Raw genomic sequence first — 8,762 nt, forward strand, 5'->3', positions numbered from 1 at the left:
CTATTACCCTCCAGCATCCATAACTGTTATAGATCTGCATCAACACGAACAGAAACCTCACAGGTAATCCATCAATCTACAACACCCTATAGGTGATGAAATTACTTGAGTAACACGTCGTTATTATCATTAAAATGATGATAAAGTTTGTGGAGTAATGAGGTAACGGTCATGGGAGTTATGAATTGCTGCAATTACCTCGCGGTGAACGCGCGCCTCTACGGCTATTCAAGAACGGCCCTAGCTCGCAGCGCCTGCTGTTGTTTCTCTCTTCCTGCTCTCTAGCTGGTGGTTCACGATAAATGCTGTTTTTGTTCATATTCACCGTTTTGAAATAGGCCATGTTTAATAACCTTAAATGAAACTTTTTAATTCAGTTTTATTTGGGTTTACGATAAAATGGTCATTGATATTGCCACCTGCTCTCAGTTTTCATTGCTCTTTTTTCCGCTCTATAACGCACGCTAAGGGTTCTCTCTTCAGCTCTTCAACTATCTCTCTCGCTCTCTCTCTCTCGCCCTCCCACCGACTCCCACCTTCTCTCTTACATTTTAACGTCGCTGTTGTTCCGACTCCTCTCTTTCAAACGACACAAAGAGAATAATATCTAATCATCTTGCTCTCTTTGCAAGCCATGTCACAGAGGCGCTCTCTACTGCTCTTGTGGGATTTTGTCGGCTCTCTGACTTGTGTATTGTTAACGACCACAGAAAATATAGCTAAAATAAGATAGAATGTAAAAAAAAAACGGTAAAAACCCACGCTAATAAAAAATGACGCAATACAGTAAATTTTCAATAGACCTTAAATAAAATTCACCTTCAGAGATGCAACTTGATCAATATGCGTGTTATTTATAGAGTAAGGGTACTTAAAATTTGAACTTTGTGCCTTGTTGACAAGTGAGATAAGTTTAAAGATAAAAACGTGATCAATATACGTATCTTTTATCTTCCAAGGTTAGTTGATCATCAAAATTTGTGATAGTACAAATGAGACAACATGACCATTATTGCTCTGAAATCACGGACGGACAGACAGACGGACGGACGGACATGGCGGGCTCAATAGTGCATTTTTCCATACATGAGAAAATGCGCTAATAAAGAATACTAATACCAAAAACTAAATACATGAAACACTAATCAAACGTTAGCTAATTAATAATCGATATTTCCATATTAATGAAATGTAGAGCAGTTAGTTGGGAGCAGATTTACCGCATACATTTTCTCTGCCATTATAAAATATGTCTCATAAATAAAGACGCGTGTATAGCATATAACTCATATAACATATACGCATCATATACACATTATGTATGGAAATTCATGCATGAAGCTAGCGGCACGATAGTGCAGTGCATGTGTGGTGTGTGGTGCACGTATATAGCATCCAAACAGGTGTTGTGTGAAAAATTTCTCTACCTACACTCAGGTAAATGTATGTCTTGATGTCCAAATCGAGCATGATGCAGTTTTTGTAATTAGCTCTTACATATATTATATACGCCCTTATGCCGGATAAATTACCCACGTTAGAGCAAAAAATGCACCGCTGTTTGGACAAAGTCTCGCGGTTTTTTCTGAGTGTATTGAGAGTTGTCAGATGCTTGCTAAAGAAAACGTCCTATTCCGTTAAAAAATGGCCAAAATCCGTCAAAACTGAATATTTATTACCAAATTTGTAAATTGCGCTCCATTAAACAATAATGATTTGAAAATGGTCCATTATGATTTAAAAATCACAATAAATTGAAGGACAGCATATATTCTAATCAGCATAAATTTGTTCTGGCCAGCACTATTGAAAATAAAGCCGAAACCTTCAAATGTGGCCAAAAAAAGGCCTATACTGGACACTGGATATCGCCATGTCGGAACACTTGTGAACGATCCTCTCGCTTGCAGTTCACTAAATGCAGTGCACAAATTCCTGAACTACTGACAAATGTTCACTCAAAAATTGCTACCAAAAAGAACACTTGAATTATTAGCATTATTAAAAACGTGCAGAAATTTTGAACGAAGAAAACCTCAATCGAAAATTATTCAACGGTAAATTTCACTCGTATCCTTGTAACAATCAGTGAATTATTCCGGCTTGTTCGATCCCTGGGGCCATACTTTCAAAAAAAGTTAAGAGATCGTAAATGCATTAGCCAATCATTGGCGCCCTTCAAGCAAAATCCACCAATCATAGACAAGAAAATAGAGCGTAAGTACTTAGATTGACTTAGCGAGTTTTGAAAGTATGGCTCCCAGTCTTGAGCAAAGATTTTAACGTTTTGCATTGACAACAATTTTTGTTTTGGCGTGAAGTAAATGATGAGTGAAAGGAAGAGTTAGAGGGAAGTATTTGTGGAAGTGTTGGAAGAGAAAAAAAGAGAGAAGAAAGAAGTGTAAGAGAGGGCATTAGCGGGAGAGTAAAAGGATAAGTGAAAATTAGTGTAAAGGGCATAGCAAAAGGAGAAATTAGAGCGCACGAGTAAAAGGAAAGGCAAGAGAAAGAGAGGGACAAAGCGAAAGAGTAAAAGGGAGAGGAAGAAAGTAAGAAAAGACACTCAAATAAATGAATGGGTTATATTGTACAAGTAGTGACGCACGATCTGCATGTGCACGTATACGCTCTTCTTACCATTAATTAAGGGCCAGGACGACCCATATATTAAAAGGAAAATGCAACGCTATTTGGACACAGTCTGCTCATTTCTCTGAGTGTCCTGCTTCTGTTCATTGTCGGTATCACTTGATTAATTTTTAGTGAGATCATTAAAACTTTCATCGCAAAAATTCTTCATGATAAATTCAAATGAATTTGAATTCATCATACTAAATGAATTTATGAATTGATGCTAAGTGGTCATTTAGGAGTGCATTTCACCAATTAAGCAATGAAAATCAGCATTAAGTCAATTCATATAAGATTCAACTGATAAGATTATTAAATCAATAGCCTGCACCTGATAGAGAATTCACCGCAATATAATGGTTATAATCAAGCCGCAGCCGTTAACAGTTCACGATAATTTTGAGCGATTTTTTTTTCAATTCAAGCTTATTTTAAATGAATTTGAGAAGACAACCGAACTTTTCTATATTTGATCAACCTGTCTCCGTTCAAGCGAAGCGAGATCTTTGATTTAGCTGCGGGCTTAACTGTCAAGTCTTAGGGTTTTTATACAAAAGTTTTCATAACCAATATTTGTACAATAATATAGGTATGATATATGTATGGGAAGTGTACTGTGCTATATGAATAGGAAGTGTACTATATACTACTATGTATAAACCTACATACAGTATATGCTTGTTTCAGAGCTCCCATGCGTGCGTGATCTTTCTGCAGGACCGAACATGTGAAACTTCAGCGTTCATTTCAGAATTAAATCCAACAGATCGTGTAAAGTTTTTGTTAGGTTTATTGATCAGAGGCATGTGCTGTCAAAATTAGGCATTCGTAACTCCGTCGGACAATCCCATGACGGCTTCTCAAGCTAACCCCACCAATCACAGACGATAAATTGGCCGCTACGTGCATGTACTTAGGCAGCTACCGCGTGTGCTTAATTAGGCCGTTACGTGTATTTAGGCCCTGCGTGTACTTAGGCCGCTATACGTGTACTATTAGGCCGCTACGAGTACTTAAGCCACTGTAGGTGCGTACTTGGCAGCTCCGTGCATGTACTATGAGACCGCTACGTGTATTTGTGCCGCTCCGTGTACATAAGGCCGCTACGTGTACTTAGGCCGCTACGTGTACTTAGGCCGCTACGTGTATGCTTGAGTGCGTTTCTTAGTACGACGAAAAGACCGTGACTTCGCTGAAGATTCTTGTCTGAAAGTGAAAATATAACATTTGCTTGCAGTTCCGGGCGATAAGCAATTGTGAGTGTCAGCCCTCAGAAAAATCAGTGATAAATTGTCCAAATATCGATGCACAACAGACGTGAAGAAAAAGTGTTAGTTAGTCCCATGCAAGTGTATAGTTGCCGTGACTCAGTTTTGCCTTTGGGCAAAAGAGCGTATCCGTGCTACACACAGAAAGTGAGTCACTATCTAGACAATATAAATGCTAAAAAATTAATATATATATTCATTTATATCAGTGATACACACAAAAAGTGAGAAATTATTTGGACAATATAAGCGAGAGTCATTCATTTTTCTGAGTGAGCGCAGGCGTAGTGGCTGGAGTTATTGACGCAACACTTGACGCTCGCGTTGCGTCAAGTGTAGCAACGCATCCCGACGTCGATCTCGTAATAATGTTGCGTCATATGTTGTGCAACAATTTATTTCACGCCAAACTCATACTGATGGTTCTTTTAAACTATTTCCAATTTAGATATTTCGTTAAATTTGAGTTTTATTTCCCAGCAGCTTTTTTTCCTTCGAGTCACTTGCTTGGTTCCGTCTCAATAATTACTTACTTGCAACTGTTCTTCATTTATCTACATCAATTTCCATTTCATTTACTATTCGGTTCTACTGAGAAATAAACTAATGTCTGAAATAAAAGTCCTTTCGATGTATTCATCCGAAACCTGCCGAAGAAGTTAATCCTAACGTGACGTATGAGTCATGTTATTTCTACTTAAACTAGAATTAATATCTCATTAGCTGTAATAGGGGAGTTTAAAAAAATAGGATATTCAATAGGGTTTTATCCTGTTTAAAGTTGACGAGTTGCGACTAAATTTCAGTAAGACAATAATAACCTGAGCCTAATTTAACTATGGAGATAAATTTAACTTATCCGTGAAATTAATAACGGATCAGTTCATTAAATAACAAAAATTAGAAATATGTTTTCTGAGCTGATAAGACATTAGTTTCATTTTAAATTTGATTGAGTTTATGCAAGAGTTGTGTGAGTTATATTGAGCAACTGTAGCTGTATGTCCTACAGGGGAATATTTTACGGTAAAATCATGGGCATTGCGAAAATAACTATGAAGGATTAATAGAATAATCAATTTGTTTAACGATTGATTGATAAAAATATCAAATAGTAAATTTTGTTAATGAAAAGTATTCTAAATATCAAAAAATTTTCTCATTTAATTGTTTACGAAACTGAAGAATATGATATTTTAAATGCCAATCGTGAACGACAAGATTACAGAAATAAATTATTTAATATTAACCAGGAATAATATTTTTAATACTTTTAATATTTAATATTATCCACGAATTCATACAAACTTTATTTGAATATACTGTATCTTAGTCATCAAATTGCATTAGAACTTCTTAACTTAGCGTGCGACCTCAACTTCTCTCGAACTCTTCACAAATTAATACCTTATCACAACTTTAATTTTAAAACCAATAATAATCTTAATCAATAAATAATTACTTGTATTAATGTTATTGATAACTTTGAAAAATATCTTATTTATCACAAACATTCATCGCTCGCGGGCTACACAAGTTAGGTAAAGCTTGTCAATAAAAGAGGGCAGGGAGGAGCGACTAGCAAATGTCGCAATATGTTTAACGGTGTTGCTATAAATCCGCTCTCCGACCCCCACGTGCGCGGGTGGGGGTCGGGTGAGGTCCGACCCTCGCCTCAGCGACCCCCACTTCCCTCAGAACCTCCTCTTCCTCCATGCCACGCTCACAATCAGAGAAATGAGTGAGACTTGTCCAAAAAACTCCAGATAGAACAGATTCTTCTGGCCTAACCTACACACGCTGAAACATTTCTCCACCCAAACAAACCTGAGCGGGCATAACATAACATCAATCGCTGCAGGAAGTTTGAGATGGAGTTAGCAGGCAGAGCCAGTGATTGTCTGCAAGAAGGTTGTTCATCGCGGCAGCGTGCTTAGGTTAGGCCAGAAGATGCTGGGCTGAAGTAGGTGTGGCCGGATGCAGAACTACCAGACCTTACCTTACCTTATGATGAGTTCGGGACTTCTTAGTCCACGGTCACGCTAATGTGGCGACCTGGTCATACCAGCTTCTAGTGAGCATTTTTAAGTATTGGAGGAAGATCTACGGCAGTGGTTCCCAAACTTTTTCAGGCTGGCGCCCCCTTTGGCTCCCATAGAGAATTTCTAGCGCCCCCCACAGACACATAAAAAACATACGCCTCTCTCTTGAAATTTAGTATGCTGAAATTTTACAAAATGAAGGTTAAACACAAATGTGTATTTCACAAATAGAACCCCATTTAGTGAACCAATATGTTTTTCAGCTGTTTTAACTGTTTCAGCACTAGAAACCTAGGACGTCTTGGGCGATTTTATGGCCGGACGCGTGGCCGGTCTCAGGACCAATCTCCAAATTCAATTATCAAGTAATATCTCTCAAACTAATGAACGCAGCTCAATGAAACTTGGAACATGTACTCATCAGAACCTGACGATGATGTGTAGCACGTGCAAATTTTTTTTTAATTTCACCTTCATTCGTGAGTTATATTGCGATACAGGCCGAAATTCGCAGCTAGTGATCAAAGAATTTCTTCCAAACTACTGAACAGATTTGAACGAAATTTTGAATATACATTCCTAACTACCGCAAACGGAGATTTTTTAGATTTAAAACATTTTTTATTTACTTTCGTTTGCCATTTTTTTCATTTAACTGTCATTCTTGATTTCACACTTCCTTATATTCGACCCGTATCGCCGGGTAATTTGGTAATTTGTCGCTTAAATTCGTGGTGATCAAAAAATTTCTGCTAACCTACCGATTAGATTTCAACGAAACTTTGTATATAAATACCTAACCTCCCAACGGTGATGTTTAGCTCGTCAAAATTTTTCTATTTTGCTTTCTTTCGCGATTTATACAGCTACAGGAGAAACGACCGGCTTTTCTACCGGCCGTTTTAACCAAGAGCCGTTTACGTATAGCCGTATAACTCGCAAACTAAGGCAAAATTGAAAAAAATGTAACGAGCTAAACATCACCGTTGCTGAGGTTAGGTATTTAAATACTAAGTTTCGTTCAAATCTGTTCAGTAGTTTGGAAGAAATTTCTTGCTTACTGCGAATTTAGGCACGTATTGCTGTTTAAATCACGAATGAAGGTGAAATAAAAAAACCCGCGAACGAAGGCACAATCGAAAAAATTTTCACCAGCTAAACATTAGTGTTGGGTAGTTAGGATTGTAAATTCAAAATTTCGTTCGAATATGTTCGTTGGTTTGGAAGTAATTCCTTCATCACTTTGATTTTCGGCCCGTGTTGCTATTTAACAATGGCAAAAATAAATGAAGGCAAAATTCAAAAAATTTTCACGACCTAAACATTACCGTTAGGTCCTAATGAATATGTGTACCAAATTTCATCGAGTTAAGTTCATTAGTTCGAGAGATATTCCATGATCGTTGAATTTAGTAATTGGACGTGAGACCGGCCGCGAGTCCCGACCGTAAATTTGTCCGAGACGTAAAACCAGGCGAAGTTAAAAAAACAAATCTGGGTGAAAAAACCATCGCTGGGAGTCATGATGTGCTGCACGTGTTGTGTACAAATCGTCAAACAAACGTTAGAACTGCTTATTTCGACTTCAGACTGCCGCCCTCCTACCGCCCCCTTATCGCCCTTTTCTTCCTTACCGCCCCTCAAAATCTTGCCATCGCCCCTAGGGGGGCGATATCGCCCACTTTGGGAACCACTGATCTACAGTGTTATTTTTTCGACCAGTGAGTGTGTCACTGGCCAGGATTAAGGAGTTCCAGCTTAGAGAGCGTCGTCAATTTCTGTGGCTGAATGAAGATGCTCTCGGCTGCTGATGAGCTCCGAATCTCGATTGCATTTTGGTCTTGTTTCCCGGAGGCCAAGTTTGTCGAAGGAGTCTCCAGCATCGTACAAATTCATGTAAACATTTTTCCTTAACCCTTCAGCGACCTATTTTCTTGCAAGAGCTAAACACCACGTTGCATCCATTGCACATTAATATAATGTATTTATTGAAAAAAATTACCTGGTCATAGGGCAACCTGAAACTGGAGGCGATAATATATACCCAATTGTTAGATTAATGCTTCGTACATAAACAAACAAATTAATGAGCTTCGTACATAAACAAAGAACGTCATTTTGAAAGGCAACATATTTGTACAGTTGGACTCCAAAGAGTAAACCAGAGCTAATCGCTGTTTGATGGCCAACTTGGAAGTTTTCTCGCGTTGGGTAACAGCAAACTTTTGCCTATTTCATGCTAGATCTACAATATAACAGATTTATTTCCCCTTAACTGGAAATTTAGTTCAGATTGGCAGTAAATTTTTTATTACCATCAGCACTTGTCTTAATTTCTACAGCAATTATACTGTGAACACGGAAAACAAACATTACGAAACGGTATCCGCTCCGTCAATTCTTACCGTTGTCCTTTATCATTGCTCTCGGTAATCATAGCGTACTTTGGTGGTTATTTTCTAATGGGTTAAATTTTGTAAGCATTGTAAAAAAACTCCTGCCTGGAACCATGAGGATTAAAATAAAATAAATCCTCCGCTCTGTAAAAATTTTTTGCTCAGGATATTGATTAGATACTTTATTATCTGAAAATAATAGCCATATTCTGCAGGTACAAAAACTAGATGTGGCCAAGTGATTAAGATCACCAAGATTTCAGCCATGAGTTGGGGGTTTGAAACCCCCAATGAGTAAGTTTGGTCGAAATTGGCTAGGTGACCGGTTGGTTAAGAATTGGCGACAGGCCAACGTAGCCTATTCAAAGCTGACATCATAAAACTATACTAATAACCTAAACTCTCATTAAGCGACATCGTTTTCA

The sequence above is a fragment of the Hyalella azteca genome, unplaced genomic scaffold, assembly GCF_000764305.2.
Source record: "Hyalella azteca isolate HAZT.00-mixed unplaced genomic scaffold, Hazt_2.0.2 contig1623, whole genome shotgun sequence".
Classification (NCBI taxonomy): domain Eukaryota; kingdom Metazoa; phylum Arthropoda; class Malacostraca; order Amphipoda; family Hyalellidae; genus Hyalella; species Hyalella azteca.